Below are 19744 nucleotides of genomic sequence, written 5' to 3'. Positions count from 1 at the left end.
TGAAAAAGCACAGACAGATATGGTCAGGATAAATGGTCCAACAAACGCGAATTTATGATTGTTTGATGTATGTTATTCTCACAATAAAAAACTTTCCCACAATAGAAAACTTTGAAAGATTCGTTTAAATTTGCCCGCAATAGAAATTATAAACTTCTAATAAAGTTAAATGATCGCTTTGCTTTAATTTCTTTGCAAGCACACACTTTTATGACCATATATGTCCGTATATACTAATGTAAATGTTCTACAATATTTTTTGTTGTGCACCCTCGCGAACTTCGGCGAAAGAAAAGAAAAATTCACTAAACCAATGTATTACAAATCGATGTATGTATTTAATTTTATTTTGTATTTTGTATTAACACAATTTTTTAAACTTTTGTTTGAGCGAATTTTATTCGGTAAATTTTTTCTTTTCTTTCACTTTTTGTTATGGTCTTTTGTGCACTATTTAATATAAAAAATTCAACACGCACTAAGTATATTTTTATTTATTTATTCACTCAACAATTTATTTCATTTTTTACACGCACCTGTTTTTCTCGTTTTGTGATGTTCTGCTTTATGTTTAGTTCTCCGCTTTGTGTCTCCCTCTCTTTGTTAGTTTGCTTATTCGTTGTGCTGCTGATTCTCTGTTCGTATAAATGTTTGTAAGTATTACTTTCTATGTTGCGGTGGGCTCGTCGGCTCGAGGACCAAATGTTTGTGTACACAAACAAAATAATATGCCGGTTCGACCTCACGGCAACTCGAAAAAAATGAAAAGAGCGAAACAAAGAAATGAAACAAAGGAATTAGTAAAATATGATATAAAAAATGGTTAGGTTTATTGAAGAAAAGGAAACAGCATATATGAAGATATATGCGGGTGAAAAATCGAATTTAAAATGGCAAATATAAATCTCAAGAGATACAAAGAATTAATAAAGTTAAATATTACCGAAAAGGTGTATATGTTACCTTAGCTTTGAAATGCTGCTGTGGAACGCTGTCTCAACTGCTGTCGTAAGTAGAAGACTATATCTCTGCAGTTGAGCGCAGCGTTAACGAACCCTAACTTCGAAAGAGAACCACCGGTAGATTTCCAATCACAGTGCAGCTTTGTGGCGAAAAGCTGCGAATGAAGAAACACCAGTGGTTCCCAACTATTGAAGGCGTTTGGCTTCAACAGACTTTACGGTGGACCAAAGTTAACCTACACCGGTAGAGAGGTTACAGCCTCTTAGGGGCTCTTCCCATTTCGCCCCCTTGTGTTCGTCCACAAGCAATCTGATGCGTTGGTTTATATCCCTTATTTGGGGGTCGCCTGGATCAAGCTGCCTTATAAGGTCGCGTTCCCTTGCTAAGCTCGCGGCCTCCGCCGGGAAGTGGGGCCGGATTTCGGGAATTCTTCCGGCGGGAATGAAATGTGCCGAGGCGGATTCAATGACCTTACGGAAGGCACGCTCCCCTTGGCGGGCATCAGTCGGGATAGGGAGGGCAGCAAAGCTGCTGTCTGTTGCAGATTTATATTCTTCCCACTTTCCTTTTTTGAAGTTTATGAAAGTGCGTTTTTTGGTGACGATGAAGTCGGCGGTACGCTCGAACGAAATAAGTATGGGCAGGTGGTCGGATGCTAATGTTACCATCGGCTGCCAGTTGACGCAGTTTACGAGTTCTGCGCTCACGATTGAGATATCTGGCAAGCTATGACAGCTTCCTATCATACGTGTGGGGGCGTCTCCGTTTATTGTGCAGAACGTCGTTTCGTCTATTTGATCCGCCAACATCTCACCCCTACTGTCCGCCCGCAAGTTTGAATGCCATAGGTCGTGATGGGCATTGAAATCGCCTAAGATAATGCGATTGTTGCCAGTGAGTAAGGCCTCGATATTAGGGCGGTATCCACTGGGGCAACAGGTGACAGGAGGGATGTAGATGTTGATTTCTAGATTTGCATCGCCTGACCGGGCAGATAGGCCTTGACGTTCTAAGACATTGTCACTGCGGTCGATGCCAGGATCAAATATATGATATTGCACAGAGTGGTGTATAATAAACGCGAGGCCGCCTCCATTTCCGCTCTCGCGGTCTTTCCTGTGGACATTATAACCAGAGCAGGTCTGCAATGCAGATCTTGCTGTGAGTTTAGTCTCTTGAATCGCAGCAATGCGGATGTTGTGCCGCCGCGGGGCGCGAGCACAGCTGGTACTAATTATGGCTTGCTGAGCAGCTGGGCTGCTGAAAGGTAGTGGGGGGGGGGGGGGGGGGGGCGCTAAGGCGTAGACTACGGGACGCCCTTGGACGTGAACAGCAAGGAGCCACAAAAGATTTATAAAAGTTAGGTGGACGTCGGGTTTTAGGATCAAGCCCAGAACAACCTGTCCGATGCAACCATCCCTTACACGAGACACACTGAACAGAGTATGACCGTTTTAAAAAGATTATTTTCCGGCAGATGCAGCAAAACCATTTCTCAGGACCGGGGTCAGGAGACGGACCCAGATTGGGTTCGATACCTTCCCGGAGTAAGAGAATATGTAGCAGTCCTGCTGCAAGGAGCTGCTGGGAGGATGACAATTTGTAGGAGGGACGAAACAAATTAAATGGGGTCACACTGAAATGACAGTCCTTGGTCGGGAAAAATCCCGAGTCGCTCCGGTACATAGAACCGACTGCCTTGGGAAGCGAGTTTGTTGCCGTAACTGATAAATATGCAATGGCTTTTGATGGTGTTGTGTTTGCAGTTGTTTCCGTTGCTACTGCTTCTCCTTTAAGTTATTCGAGGATAATAATTCCTTTGGTTGTTTTTTAAACGTTTGAAGGTTTTGCCTATGAATGATGATGATGTACGGTAGCAATTGTTTGAAATTGGTTTGATGATAATGTTTTGACGCCACTTGAGTACTTTTAAATTGTGTTGGCTGTTGATAATTTCACAGTGGAATTTGTTGATTTTACATTTAGATTATTGGATAAAAGTAACTGTCAAATAAATCTTCCAACTCCTTATCTTCTGGCTTTAATTCCTCAATATCTTATCACTTCAGCTAAACAATCTTTTTATTTACTTCATATAGTATTCAAGATTTATAAATCATATTTTTGTTTTATATACTTTCAATTTAACCATAAAGCTGCCATATTTTGTTCACGCGTCTCTGGATCTTCATCTTTATGTGTAGTTGAGTGTAACCGTAGCTACGAAGCCAAACGAAAGGCTAAAGGCTCCATTACTGATACTTAGCATAGACTTGACTTGGCTTGCGAACTGTCACATACAGTTCTGTTAAATGAACATTGCATGTTACTGATTACTCAAAACTTAACTTGACTTAGAAGTCTGTTGAATTTTGATTTTCTATGTAAGTTCTAAGTGACGTTTACATTTTGAGATGCCATTTGTTTGTTTCCATTTCATTTTGACATCTTGTCGTACAAATTGACATTTATTTAAAAATAAATTTCAACGCTGATTATGATGCCAGATTTTATGCGCCAAGTGGAGTATAATCGTGGCTAAGTTGCCAAGTTTACGCCAAGTCAAGTCAAGTCTATGCTAAGTATCAGTAATGGGGGCTTTAGGGACAAAACTTACATATGTGTATATTATCACCCAGATGTAGACGTAAATGCGGATTCAGTGCACTTTTTTGTAATATTTGCATTTATATTGTTTTTCACCGGTATGAGTACGCATATGCTGGTTTAAGTACGCAGCATATATAAATCGCTTATCACAAAGATCACATTTATTGGCCTTTTCTCCGCTATTATATAGTTTATGTCTATTTAAAACCGACTTTGTTTTAAAATTTTTTTTACAAATATCGCACTGGTATTGGTATTGTTCGTTCTTTTCACGTATTTTTTTGTATCTTATTATCTTATTGTGATTTGTTAAAATGCAAAAATTTAACTGCACTGCAATGTTTTTGTTTCACAGACTGGCTGATCGCCAATATAGTAATTGAAACTACGTTTTTATTTTATATTTTTTAAAACGCCTAAATGTATGCGTCAGTATTTTTTTATTTTTTTACAATCATCAATATTTTTGAAAATAGAAAATCAATATTGAAACTTAAAATATTGATAATACATTTTAAAAATTAAAAAGTTCAAAGTAACTAAAATACAAAGTTAAATAAAGATAATAAGAACCCTACATATGGCAATTACGTGCAAGAGAAGAAATTGAGAATGAGCTGAGCTGCAACCATTGTGAATTCATACAAATGGCGAATGTTTAATAAAAAGGTTCACATAAGTAAACAGCCTCGATCACCTGTTTAATCACTGTTCGATTACTTAAATCATTTGCTCAATAGTCTTTTTCAAACATTTTTGTAGGCGACTGGTACATTGCATTATTTACATATTTTAAAATGTTCGCTTAAGTGGCTGCTCACATTTAATCTATTAACTCTTAGACGCATAAGGGACACATATGTCCCCGAGAAATTTTCACCATTTGCAGCAATACTGGCAGCCCAAAACACTTCTAACTTCATTTCATTTAAACTTGACTATACCTTGTTAAGTTTTACCGATGGCAACATGGATAAAAACCGTTATGTGTGTAAATACTCGTGGACAAAGAAGCAGAAATCCCTTTAGCAATTAGTCAGTATTTATAACTGTTTAATTCTATCTAAAGAATATATCTCGATCATTTTTATACTCAGCTGAGCAGAGATCACAGAGTATATTAATTTTGTTCGCATAACGGTAATCCGTAACGGCAGAAACTAATCGAGATAGATATAGACTTCTATATATCAAAATTATCTGGGTGAAAAAAGAAATTCATTTAGCCATGTCCGTCCGTCCGTCCGTCCGTCCGTAAACACAATAACTTGAGTAAATTTTGAGGTATCTTGATGAAATTTGGCATGTAGGCTCCTGGGTGCTCATCTCAGATCGCTATTTAAAATGAACGAAATCGGACTACAACCACGCCCACTTTTTCGATATCGAAAATTTCGAAAAACCGAAAAATTGCGATAATTCATTTCCAAATACGGCTAAAGCGATGAAACTTGGTAGGTGCATTGACCTCGTGACGCAAAATAGAAAATTAGTAAAATTTTGGACAATGGGCGTGGCACCGCCCACTTTTAAAAGCAGGTAATTTAAAAGTTTTGCAAGCTGTAATTTCGCAGTCGTTGAAGATATCTTGATAACGCAATTCTCATTTTTAAGGCTATTTATATAAATTTTCTCTTGATTAATTTTGTAAATCATTATCTTAACGCTCTGTTAAAGCATATTTGGAGCATTATTTATTAAACATTTATTCACATTCACAAATTAACTTTCCACGAAATAAAATGTTCTTAATTCTACGCCATGTTTTCAGCAACTTTAAGCAATTAAATTTCGAAATTATATAGAACAGCTGGGGATTTTAGTCCCAACGCACGCGGGTTTGGGTCCGACGATAAAATTTTTTTGCCAGCCGTGATGGTCTTTCCGATGTCTCCTTATAAACTGACTATTAATTTCTGGCCTACGCATTCAAAGCCTTTGCTTCTACCGGCAGTTTTCCAGCTTTCCATGTCTTCTCTCCTTCAATATAGGTCAAACGGAATAATCGCCTGTTCTTCCCGTTAGACATTGTTTGTTTTGTTTTTTTCTTTTCTTCTTGATATACCTTTGTACAGCCAGATCAGACAATGACTTCTTTACTCGTATAGATGAGATGAGAAATAACGTCATGGATCACGACACCCAAATTTGCTTAACAAAAAAAAAAAAAAAAAAAAAACAGGAATATACCAGCATAAATTCGTACTGGTCCAAAAAAAAAATTATTGAAAATTGCGTCAACCATAAATAAATCATCTAAGTAACTGTTGATCGTTGAATAGCAAACAACCAAAATAAAATTTTATATTTCCCCATATCCTCCTTTTAGGGTTCGAACTTCGTACCTTTTTCTATCGGGTACTTCGCCCTCTTTCCCTGGGGTAGCTAGGCTATTTGACCTTCTTGGTAATCCGATCCGGTTTGGGACTGTTTTTACATGATCGAAAACTTCTACACCTCGAATACAGCAAAAAAAAAAAATCTAACAGTTTCTTGTAAAAAAAAAAAGAACAAAGAAAAACGGGACAAATGAAGCCTTGTTTGGCATAGCATTTATACTGGTTGTGTGATAGTTTGCATCATTGGATTTTCTGCATGGTACGTATGTATGATTTGTGCCTTAACATCATCTAGTAGTTCTCTGTGCCACTAGTTGAGCGCCACCTTCGTTATGCGCATGTGCGGATTTCCTATTTATTAGTGCATGCTCACTAATTCCAATCTATATATACACCTATATGTGTACCTATAATCGTACAATATCAAGTCGGTGTGTTGGTGATTGCCTTTCCTGGGCTTTTAAGCATGGCGCAACGATACAAGGTGGCAGCATGGAAGAGCTGATTATACCCTTTTTTATTTGATTTGATACATCAACTTCCGGTGCCGTACGATTTTGACATTTGTCCATCGAATTTGCTAAACTCAATGTTTACAAAATATCTGATAAATTGAAATCGAGTAGTAGCTAATAAACCCTCTATAGTGCATTGTGCTATAAAGTGGAATAACTATTAAAGTAGCGAAAAGCTTTCAGAGGGAGTTTCCCAATAGAATAACTTCCAATAGATGAAATAATATAATAATAATAATTTATTTATTTACGGTCTTTAAGACCTAGTTCAAGGTAAAAAAAAATATATATATATATATATATAAACAAATTGTATACATTACATGCTTAATGACTTACAGTATAAAAATAATTTTGCTTTAAACTTATTAATATTTTCACAGTCTTTTATCGCATTTGGTAATTCATTGTACATTTTATAACCTATATATTCTAAAGTCTTCTTCGCGAACTCCGTTCTTACTCTAGGCAGTCTTATATTTCCGCTGCTTCTAGTTCCATAGTTATGTATTTCATGATTAAAATGTATTCTCCCGTTCAGATAATTCGGTGTTATTCCTAATTTCATATGATGTATAAATTTCAATGTGAAATAATATATCGACTGCTTTACACTGAGCCAGTTTAACATATTTAGCATTGTAGTTTTTGGTGTTCTAAGCGAACATTTTAAAATTAATCGCATTGCCTTGTTTTGTTGTATCTGCAGTTTTTTTATTTGTGTCATGGGCTAATAGCAGGATTGTTGGACAATAGATAAAGTGCGGTTCAATAATTGATCGATACACTAATAATTTGTGTCGTTGACTAATATATTTACAAGTTCTGTACATAAAACCAATTTTTTTTGCAATTTTGTTTTCTAAATAACTTATGTGTTCTCCAAATCTAAGGTTTTTGTCGATCCAGACTCCTAGGTATTTGATCTTGTCTACTTGCTGAATTTCAACATTTCTTATCTTCAGAGTAATATTGCTAAGGTTATTGGCACCCATAATGCTTTGATTTTTGCAAAATATCATACTTTTGGTTTTATCCACGTTCACTTTCAACTTTCTATGGCATAGCCATTTGTAAAGGGAGTCTAAGTCTTCTTGCATTTTCGATACCGCAAAGCCCGCACTTCTTTCACTAATGGTTATCAATGCATCATCCGCAAATAGTCGAATATTGCAATATTTCAAGCATTCTTTAATATCGTTAATATATATTGTAAACAATAGCGGTGCCAATACTGAACCTTGCGGTAGCCCAATATGTACATCAGCAACCGGTGAAACTGCACTTCCAATTATCGTCTTCTGTTTTCTATTACTCAAATAGCTTCTGAACCATTCCAAGGATTTTCCTCTTATCCCATTATTAAACATAACATTCAGCAGTTCCTCTCTATCCACAGTTTCAAAAGCACGTTTTAAGTCTAAAAAGACTGAGATCACAACTTTCTTATCAGTTATATCCTCTTTCCATTCCGCAATAACCATATTCAGTGCGGTTTCGCAAGAATGGCTTTTCCTAAACCCAGATTGTTCAGGTATAATAATTTGGTATTTATCTAGATATGCCACTAATTGATTTTTAACCACCGTTTCCATAATTTTTTCATCTGCGGGTAGCGTATTAATTGGGCGCAGTTCCTCTGGCCTTACTGTATTTGACTTTTTCCGCAGGTACTATAGTTGATACTTTCCAGCAATTTGGAACAATGCTACTGTTTATTGATTCATTTATTATATCTTTGTAGAAGTGAGCAATGTAAATCATGGCATCTTTGAATACCCCCTCCGACAAAAGCTTTTTTCCACCATATTTGTTTCTAAAAGATTTAGAAATGTTCATTATATCATCTAACTCTACGTCGGTGAATTGAAAAGTTTCAATTGCATTATTTATACTTGTTTCTGCCGCAATCGGAATTATTTCAATGCTATCATTAATTTCAGCTATGCTCTGTACAAAAAATGTATTTAGGGCATTGGCTATATCGTATTCCTTCTCGAGGCATTCACCGTTAATTACTATTTTGCTAACGACCTTTCTGTCATCGGTGAGCTCAGCAAGATGTTTTAAAGACTTACACATCCGCTTCATGTCTCCTGCACTATCGAGCACTTTATCTTCCATATATTTCTTCTTTTTATACATAACAGTTTTTTTATATATTTTTTTATGCCATTATAATCCACCCAGTTGCCAGTATTTCTAGCAGTATTATAGAATTCAAATTTTCTTTTGTGCAGTTCCCTTAGCTCACGGTCATACCACTTATTCCTCAGTTGTATTTGGATCCTCTTCTCATACGTCAATGCTTGCATAGCTTCAGTTAAAATATTGTTCAGGATCTCAGTTCTACGTTCTATTCCTACATGAGACACAGAGCTAAAGTCGCACGTTCGCAGCAGATTTAAAAGATTTTCTGCGCTATAGTACTCCCAGTTGGTGACAGTAGCAACTTTTCTCATTTTGCAATATTTAGCTGTTGGTACTTTGAAATGAATTGTTTCATGATCGGAAATTTTATATCCACTTACATGTTCAGTTTTAACTTGCTCATTATTGCTGAAGAGTAAGTCTATTTTCGTAGAGGAGTGCTCAGTTATTCTTGTGTTGAAATTTATTCTTTGTACCATAGCCATTTGTGCAAATAAACTTATAAGCTGGTTTGAGTATGTTGATGATATATTCATATTAATGTTAAAATCTCCAACTATTATAATGTTGTCAGATTCCCTGAGGTGTTCATTGATGACATTGTTTAAGTATGTCATGAAGTCAGCATCACTGCTATTTGGTGAGTGATAGAGTACACCAATTTGCCATTTTAACGCATATTTTTTAAGTTTTATGACAATGCACCACACATTCCTGTCAATAGCTTTATTACACACTATGCTATATTGTAAATTTTCATGTACATACATTAGAACACCACCTGTATGTCTACTGTGGGAATCGCAGCGGATGAATTTATATGTGGAAATGCATAGCTCAGAATCCATGATTTTATCTGTTGTACATGTTTCCGCGCATAAAAGAATGCTGGGTTTTTTTTATTTCTATAAGATGTTCCAGCTCTAGCTTATTTGCTGTAATACTATTAATATTAAGATATATACAGGCCAAGTTGAGCACTTTGTTACGCAGGTTTGTTTTAGTTTTTGACTTGTGCTTTGTGGTTACAGATTCCCTCGTTGGTTGCTAATAGCCAATCTTCCTCTTCCTTGCTATGAGCTTTTGTTGATACACAGGACACATTCTGTCCATGGAATCGTGATTTTCGTTACAGAACTGTCTATCAAACTGAAACTCTCCTACAATCCGAATATTTGGGAATTGCTAACAATACTTTTAATAAATTTGACCCTCTACATAAATTTAAAAAATATGGGCTACATATTTTTTTTTACCTTATTGTTCTTATTATGTGGCGAATGGCTTTCATTGTGCATACCCTTGATAGCATATCACGTATGGCGCTATAAGGATCGTCCTGTTATGACGGGAGCTGGACTTTACGATCCCACAACGATATTAAAAGTAGAAGGCAAACTGCAGTGATCTCGAAGTAGAACAAAACAACAAAGAAATTACCTAAACCAATTAATAAATATTAAAAACTACAACCAACTCTGAGCCAGTTGTAAGCCAGATGAACAAATCGAGCTATTGTGGCCATTTTGAAGTTCAAAACGCAATAAGAAAATAAGTAACTCCATAGCAACATTAACTCTTAACTATAAAATTTAAACTCAAAACTTTCTGAATAGACGTGTTGTGAAAAAAAAGCTTTGAAACACGAAATGGCAAACAAAAATTGTAATGAATTATCCAACAAACTTGTATAGAATCTACTTGCTTAACCCGAGAAGAACGGTGAAAAGTGTGTAGGAGTGATGGAAATTACGGCCACTAAAACCGTGATTCATCAAATGAAAATGTTTAAAGAGGCCGATGTGCCTAACTAAATTTAGAAATGTTAACGAAAAATAAGAAAAGAAAAATCATCACGCGGGTGAAGGAATAGCTTTAACCTTGGTCCATACTCAGGCGCCGAAATTTCCCAACAAACCTCGAGGCGGTCGACTTAACGGATTCCTGGAAATTTAGCTTTAGAGTTAAATAATTTATAAAGATTTTTTTGTTTCCAAATTTTTTTATGAAAAATAGCTAGCTAGATTGGTTGCATAAATAAATTAATTAGGGATGTAACTAATTTCTTGTTCATTCTTACGATCACTCAGTGATAGTTTCATTTTGTAATTATGATAATTTAGAAAGAAAATTTGTGTACCATAAAACAGGGAGTTAAGGTAATAATCTCGTCGATTTAAGTTTCCCGTAATTTTGGTTTAATTATATGGTTTGGAATTCCGACAAATTTCACAAACTCGCATTTTCGGTATAAAATTTTAAGAGTTGATCTCGTAGGTAATACCGAAAATGGGCTCGCCCTCTTAAGTTCGTTAATACATTTTTTTTGTATAATTAAAACCATTCGATTTACTAGTGATGCCAAAATATGCATTCTAACATGTTGCCAGTGTATTTTCAAAAATAATTGTAGCACTAGCAGACAAGGTCGCTAGACGTAATACATCGAACTTACACATTCCCGTTATCGTCGCTGAGCTCACCGTCGCATCGATGGAGATCAAGTAAGTAGCAAAAAAATATACTTCAATTACGTACATATTGTATTTTTTTTATTTTATTGGTAATTATTAGGTGAAAATATCCCTTTTTATACTCAGTTGAGCAGAGCTCACATAGTATATTAACTTTGATTGGATAACGGTTGGTTGTACAGGTATAAAGGAATCGAGATAGATATAGACTTCCATATATCAAAATCATCAGTATCGAAAAAAATTCGATTGAGCCATGTCCGTCCGTCCGTCCATCCGTCCGTCTGCCCGTTAACGCGATAACTTGAGTAAATTTTGAGGTATCTTGATGAAATTTGGTATTTAGGTTCACGGGCACTCATCTCAGATCGCTATTTAAAATGAACGATATCGGACAATAACCACGCCCACTTTTTCGATATCGAAAATTTCTAAAAATGGAAGAAGTGCGATAATTCATTACCAAATACGGATTAAGCGATGAAACTTGGTAAGTTAGTTGAAATTATGACGCAAAATAGAAAAATAGTAAAATTTTGGACAATGGGCGTGGCACCGCCCACTTTTAAAAGAAGGTAATTTAGAAGTTTTTCAAGCTGTTATTTGGCAGTCGTTGAAGATATCATGATGAAATTAGGCAGGAACGTTACTCTTATTACTATATGTCTGCTCACTAAAAATTAGCAAAATCGGAGAACGACCATGCCCACTTTTTAAAAAAAAATTGGTAGTAGTGCAGTTTACGGTACCCACCCTAAAGTTGGGCCAAGATTTTCGAGTGAGGTATCAAAAGACGCCTATTAATCTCGAGAACAATAATCCGAAGGCGGAAAAGCAAAATTTTATCTCTGTCCGGAGATATTTGCAGTTGAAGTTGGCGATTTTAATGTAGTTGTTGTTGTGTTTGTACCCACAAAAAAAATTGTGCATCACCGTGGCGGTAGCCACGGTTATACCACACACCCGGACTTGACATGGCGTAGCCCAGGGTTATTTTTTATAAGCGCGGCCGAAGGCCGCCAACGCGGAAAGATGTTCTGCGCAAAAATACTATGAATCCCACCCCCGGTTTCGGAGGGACCCGCTAGTCTTTTTTCGGTTTTTGTTAATATATTTTGAACGGGTAAAAAAAATTAACTTCCGCTTTCGGATTCTTGATTTAGACGTGAATACACGTCTTTTGATACCCCACTCGAAAATTTTGGTCCAAATTTCGGTGGGTACCGTAAACTGCACTATTACCAAAAATTTTTTTTAAATTCAAATTTTAAAAGTAAAGTTAATATCTTTACAGTATATAAGTAAATTATGCCAACATTCAACTCCAGTAATGATATGGTGCAACCAAATACAAAAATAAAAGAAAATTTCAAAATGGGCGTGGCTCCGCCCTTTTTCATTTAATTTGTCTAGGATACTTTTAATGCCATAAGTCGAACAAAAATTTACCAATCCTTGTGAAATTTGGTAGAGGCTTAGATTCTAGAACGATAACTATTTTCTGTGAAAAAGGGCGAAATCGGTTGAAGCCGCGCCAAGTTTTTATACACAGTCGACCGTCTGTCCTTCCGCTCGGCCTTTAACACGATAACTTGAGCAAAAATCGATATATCTTTACTAAACTCAGTTCACGTACTTATCTGAACTCACTTTGAATTAAAAAATGGCCGAAATCCGACTATGACCACGCCCACTTTTTCGATATCGAAAATTACGAAAAATGAAAAAAATGCCATAATTATATACCAAATACGAAAGAAGGGATGAAACATGGTAATTGTATTGGTCTATTGACGCAAAATATAACTTTAGAAAAAAACTTGGTAAAATGGGTGTGACACCTACCATATTAAGTAGAAGAAAACGAAAAAGTTTTGCAGGGCGAAATCAAAAGCCCTTGGAATCTCGGAAAGAATACTGTTCGTGGTATTACATATATAAATAAATTAGCGGTACCCGACAGAGGAAGTTCTGGATCACTTTGGTCCACATTTTGGTCGATATCTCGAAAATGCCTTCACATATACAATTAAGGGACACTCCCTTTTAAAACCCTCATTAATACCTTTAATTTGATACCCATATCGTACAAACACATTCTAGAGTCACCCCTTGTCCACGTTTATGGCGATATCTTGAAAAGGCGTCCACATATAGAACTAAGGCCCACTCCTTTTTAAAATACCCATTAACACCTTTCATTTGATACCCATATCGTACAAAAAAATTCTAGAGCCACCCCTGGCCCACCTTTATGGCGATATCTCGAAAACGCATCCACCTATGGAACTAAGGCCCACTCCCTTTTAAAATACTCATTAACACCTTTCATTTGATACCCATATCGTACAAACAAATTCTAGAGTCACCCCTGGTCCACCTTTATGGCGATATCTCGAAAAGGCGTCCACCTATAGAACTAAGGCCCACGCCCTTTTAAATACTCATTAACACCTTTCATTTGATACCCATATCGTACAAAAAAATTCTAGAGTCACCCCTGGTCCACCTTTATGGCGATATCTCGAAAAGGCGTCCACCTATAGAACTAAGGCCCACGCCCTTTTAAAGTACTCATTAACACCTTTCATTTGATACCCATATTGTACAAACGCATTCTAGAGTCACCCCTGGTTCACGTTTATGGCGATATCCCGAAAAGGCGTCCACCCATAGAACTAAGGCCCACTCCCTTTAAAACACTTATTAACACCTTTCGTTTGATACCCGTATTGTACAAACGCATTCGAGAGTCAACCCTGGTCCACTTTTATAACGATATTCCAAAAAGGCGTCCACCTATAGAACTAAGGCCCACTCCCTTTTAAAATACTCATTAACACCTTTCATTTGATACCCATATCGTACAAACAAATTCTAGAGTCATCCCTGGTCCACCTTTATGGCGATATCTTCTTACAATTAGGACTGTGATATAAACTGTAAGATATAATAATTTAGGTGTAAAGTTTTAATGTTAAAAATATATAATTATGTACAATATAGAATTTTTTTGTCGCAGACGAAAAAGCCTAATTATCGTTAAAGCTTACAATGAACTTATAAAGTGTTATATTTCTTTAGAGTCAATTTATTGTTTACTTTTTAGTTAATTTTATTAACCAATAATAAAAGCTTATTTTTAAAAAAGTTTTTTTTTCTTTAATTTTATTTTTTACTTTTTAGTTCGTTTTATTAACAAGTAATAGAAGCTTGTTCTTAGAGAAGCCTTTTTCTTAAATTTAATTTAAATATGATTTTTTTTTAATTTTTAGTAGGGTAAAATATTGTTTAAATTAGTTACGTAATCTTTACTTAGTTATTTGTAACGTTTCTCATTCTATCCATTTCTTTTACAGCATCAACTTACTTTTTAGTTAATTTTATTAACCAATAATAAAAGCTTATTTTGTAAAAAAGTTTTTTTTTCTTTAATTTTATTTTTTTCTTTAATTTTATTATATCATAATCCGAATATATTGGGGCATATTCATAATCGAAATAAAATGTGACTAAGTTAGTTGAAGCATTTTTGACAGAGAGCACATATAAAATTGTGTTAAACAATGTTAAATAACTTAACTTTGCCTATGTCGCGTTCAGTTTTCAACTACTTATTGCAGATCTCTGATCTGTGGATTAAATCTGTTTTAAAATAAAATTCCAACTTTCGCTTAGCTAAAATTCCATCGCCAAAAATCTGTAAAACAAAATCAAGTGCACAGAGAAGTATGCAACACTTACATATAATAGCCTAACCGCGTTAGCGTTCGTTGTATCACAGAATTTTTACACTTTGAAAATGGCGGCTGTTGTTTGCTTTGAGTCTTCGTTTTCACCATCTGTATTAACAAAGTCCTGAGCCTGGACATTCGTGCAATTTTAGTGATGTAAATTGAGTGCCAGCTCAATGGTAGCTCATTGACGAAATGACTCCAATCGAATTTTTGACGCTACTTAGTAGTGAGTGCGTGTTTGGTGTTATTGGCGCTACTGGCAATGATGACACTGAGCTGATGACGGTAGCGCTGGTAGTTCAGCTTTTGAATCAGAGAAAGAATTGATGACCCGTGCAAATTATTATGGCTTTGGCCGTGTAAATTTTTATGTTGTATTTGCACCAAATAAATGCTGCGGAAATAACAACCGGAGTCATTTTTGAGTTGTATATTTTAAATTTAATGCACAATTAATATGGGTGTGTTTGAGCGGCCAAATAATAACAGTAGTATTGCTAAAGTGCTGCTAAGTTGATGGAATGTCGCTAATTTCCTAGCGATGATCAATAGATTGTAAATATTTCGTTCAGTGGACACGCGAAATTGCCACATCTGCTCAAATTTTCCAAGATTTTCCATTCTTGATTTAACTTAAGCTGTTATGCCAATATTTTTCAGCCAGCATTTTTCAAATAGGTAATTTTTCCAAAAGCAAAATAAATTACAGAAAAGATTACAGAGTTAAACAGCCTTAAAAATTCAGCTATGTTGGTTATACACAGAAATACAACAGAGGGTTGTGTCTCCGCTTTTCGCAAGCGTGAGATTCACAACATGTGACACGCGTGATTCACCACGTATAAATCTCAAAATCTACGGTTAGGTACCGGCGGGTTTGTATGGGACTTAGGCTGTTATGCCAAAGTAAACACAAATCTTTACCGATAACTGTGTTACCGATTATTTATCGAATTCTCGCAAAGTAATATTGCATTGTCATCGGAGTTATACATGTGTGCAAAATTTTAGCTCAATCGGACACCCGGAAGTGTATCAAATTTAACTTGCAAGATTCCATTACATACAACAAAAGTGAAACTAAATAAAAGCTTATAAAAATAAGATGTGGGTTTGTTATGGCGAAGTGATATAACAATAATATCGCCTAGTTATGATATGGCTTGTCATCGTTTAAAAAATCTGGAGACACAAATGCTCACGGATGTTAGTTTTATTGACAAATATAAAAACGAGATGGAAGCGTATATAAGTAAAGGTTATGGCCGGCCATTGCCAAAGGAAGAGAAGTTAACGTCAGGACCTTCTACCTGGTATTTGCCGCATTTTGGGGTGGTTAATCCCCATAAACCGAACAAATTGCGTATTGTTTTCGACGCCGCGGACGCCACCTCCAATGTTTCCTTAAATTCTGTTTTGTTAAAAGGTCCTGAGCATGTGAAACCACTCATTGCCATTATTCACAAATTCCGACAGGGTGTCGTGGCAGTAGCAGCCGACATTCAAGAGATGTTTTCCCAGGTGAAAATAAGAGGTGACGATCAAAGTTCGCAGCGATTTTTGTTGCGGAAAGGTGATCCCACAAGACCGATTCAGACATACGTAATGCCGTCAATGATTTTCGGAGCAATTTGTTATCCAGGCTGTGCCGAATTTGTTAAAAGTACAAACGCTGCAAAGTTTAAGTCAACCATCCCACAGGGGTCCGCAGCCATAATCCATAATATGTTTGTCGATGATTTAGTAATCAGCTTTTACGATCCCACTGAAGCCGAGAACGTCGTTAAAGAGGCCATTACCATAAGTTTAGCCGTTGGTTTCAAATTACGAAAGTTTTTGTGAAGCGATAAGGCACTTCAAAGTATACTATGTGGTGAAATACAAACGCCGATGACGTTCGTGAACATGGAGCACGAGCCTACTGTAGATAAGGTCTTGGGTATATTTTGGCACACACAATTATGATTCTTTCGAATTCCACTTCAATTTCATAAAATGGCTCGAGACGTGTTGAGCCGTAACCGTCCACCAACGAAACGTGAACTTTTAGGTATCGTAATGGCAATTTACGGCATATTTGAACTCTTAGCTAATGTTACCATTTACATGAAACTGCTTCTACAATCATTCTGGAAATGTCAAACGCAGTGGGACGATACACTACCACAACAGCTAAATCACCAATGGATATCATGGTGGGAAAGTTTTCAAAATGAGTTGTCATTTTCCGTACCAAGGGGCTACTCACCGGTACTATTGTCAGTTGATAAAATCCAGCTGCACGTTTTCGTCGATGCTAGCTCAAGTGCATATGCAGCCGTTGCCTATTCGCGTATATGCAAAAGTAGTACACTTGATATCGCCTTTGTTGCAGCTAAAGCACGATGCGCCCCGCTGAAAGGTATGACGGTACCTCGTATAGAGCTTCAGGCAGCTATCTTGGGTTGCCGTTTGTCAAAATCCGTACAAGATTGCCATGAATTTAACATTGATAAAATCGTCTATTGGATCGACTGTAAAACATTGCTGTTGTGGATCAGGTCAACCAAACGGGAGTATAAACAATTTGTCGCATGCAGAGTAGCTGCACCAACTAGCTCAGTACCTATTAGGGGTCGTGGTTCTTAACCCTAAGTACATATTGCGGTAGGGCGTATATTACAGGGTCGTTCTTAGTTCGCGTTCGCCTGGGCTTATCACCAAGAAGCCCACCCAACCTTGGATCGCTCCTTACCTTTTCATACTTACGCGATCCTCTCGGCTCCACTCCAATCCTGGTCGTCTCCCTTATGCTCCCTTCATCATCTTTCCCTTCCCTCTCAAGAAATGCTTAACTCACTCAGACACTTAGTTCGAATTTAAGATACAGAAAAAAAATATTTTATTAAAAATACTTCTTTACATTGATGTACTTTTAGACATTCTTGGCATCTTCGTATGCTTCTGGAGCTCCCTCGCCAAAACAACCCCCACAACCCTTAGTTAGGCAATCCGCCTCTGAAAACAATAGGAAACCTGAAACGTTAGAGCTGATCAGTAACCTACGCTCAGCCTTTCTTGACCAATTGTGTTAGGAAATCGGCTCGTGGTTAGTTACTTTTGGAGGGAGAGACCCACAAGCGTACAAATTTGTTATGATTAAGAATATAAAAAATTTTCTTTTCGCAAAACATGAAATATTTACGAAATCTCTCATCTACAAATCGGCTATAAGACCTTACAATTTGTTAAAATGATTCCTTTTTGCAATATGCTGAACGATAGGTGATTTAATTTTTGATTGTTCAATTAGACATTTACAAAATACATAAAAGGAAAAATTACTAACAATCGCGCCTCCCTTATAATTTTATGGCTTGTTCCTTCAGCTTGGCCGCAAACCTTTCGCCTTCGTTGGGAATAGGTTATGGCCATAAATCTAGTGGCAGCTTTAATGTTGTGAGAATCCCCTTGATCCTCAACAAAAATATGTGTGTATAATTGATATATATGTGACTTAGCGCATGTAGTTATAAACTTGGCTGTTCTTTCGCGGACTCAGGTGTGCTGTGCAGCCTGCTTGCTTCTTTACAGGATTTGTTGTGTTCTTCTTTGGCTCACTTTCATGCGCCTGTTTGAGGGTCGCTTTTGTTGTGACTTCAGGTGGATCGGTGCTCAAAGCTCTCCTTCAATGTCGCACGTGGTTGTCCACGCTTCTTATTCCCCTTTGCTTTGGATTAGTGCTCTTCGCGTGATGGATTTATCTTCTAACTTGTGAATTATATTGGCCAACGTACTTGCTATTACTACCATAGTATAATTTACAATTTTATTTCATACTAATGGGGTGTACCCTAATTTATCTTTATACAAATGCAACTTTGGATCATTTATATTTCTTACATACTTATGTGTAAATAGTCATGAATTCTCACTTAAATATTCGAATCCCCTCATTTTGCTGATATTATAGCACATATATGTATGTACGTGTATACATCCTCATTTGCCTGTAAATATATTCCGTTAGAGTTAAACTGGATTGATTCGAAGAACTGTGCAAATTATAACATTCACAAATTAACACCGCCGAGAAAACATCAAATTTTAATATTGTCTAATAAATTCATTAATAGCAAGTAATATTTCTTACTTTGAGTTTCATTTGCTAGAATTTGTCGCTACATTTGTTTAAAATTTGTTTTCTGGGTGTCATTTACAAAAAATGCCGCTTACAAGAAACGTAAGAAAGCAAACAGGAAGCTCAGAATCCATAAGTGAACACTCGGACGCGGAAGAACAACAGGGACAAGGTAAGAATGAAGCACAACAAGAAGCTGCAGGTGGAAGTCATCCAATAGCGTTTCCTGCTGATCAAATTGCGTTATTGTTGTCCAGTATTAAATCGCTTCGTGAATTTTTCGAGGAGCTGTGAATTGATGCCACGCGTAGTAAGCATGTCGTCGGAGACGGCGCTGCCAACGCTGTTCGGTCCAAAAAAGGCTCATCCACCGCTACAAACGTCACCGCAAACGCAATCGTCAACAGAGCAAATACAACCGCATGTTATTCAGCAGCCAGCACCGACACAGCAGCCACTATCGTCAACGTTCTTAATAACACGAACACAGCAACCTTCGTCGTCAACCCATATGCCAAATTATTTTACGTCACAATTCCAGCAGCCGCTGCCGCCATCAACGTATTTAACATCGCAGAGACATCTGCCTTCATCATCAATATATATACCACCACATATGGCCACTTTTCTTAGCCAATTATAATTACACAACCATGGAGTTTCAACATAGTAACAGGCAAAATCTTATGCGCCTGCACAAAGCCCTGCAAGGCGCCGAGAAACGAGCAGTTACGTCGCTGCAAATATATCCCGAAGATGTGCCAAAAGTCATTCAAGAACTTGAGTTTAACTTTGGCCGCCGTGAGTTATTAATAAAAGCCCAATTACAGAGGGT

At 36.8% G+C, this 19744-nt stretch overlaps 1 protein-coding gene across 3 annotated transcripts in view; it reads right to left on the bottom strand.

Annotated features, from left to right (window-relative positions):
* Snap25 (Synaptosomal-associated protein 25kDa) overlaps window positions 1-19744 on the bottom strand; it is a 1254720-nt gene that overhangs the window by 775768 nt on the left and 459208 nt on the right. The gene's annotated exons all lie outside the window — the stretch shown is intronic.

The sequence above is a fragment of the Eurosta solidaginis genome, chromosome 1 (genome assembly GCF_040869045.1).
Source record: "Eurosta solidaginis isolate ZX-2024a chromosome 1, ASM4086904v1, whole genome shotgun sequence".
Taxonomy (NCBI): domain Eukaryota; kingdom Metazoa; phylum Arthropoda; class Insecta; order Diptera; family Tephritidae; genus Eurosta; species Eurosta solidaginis.
Note: the sequence above shows the minus strand (reverse complement) of the source record. Positions and strands in the feature narration are given on the sequence as shown.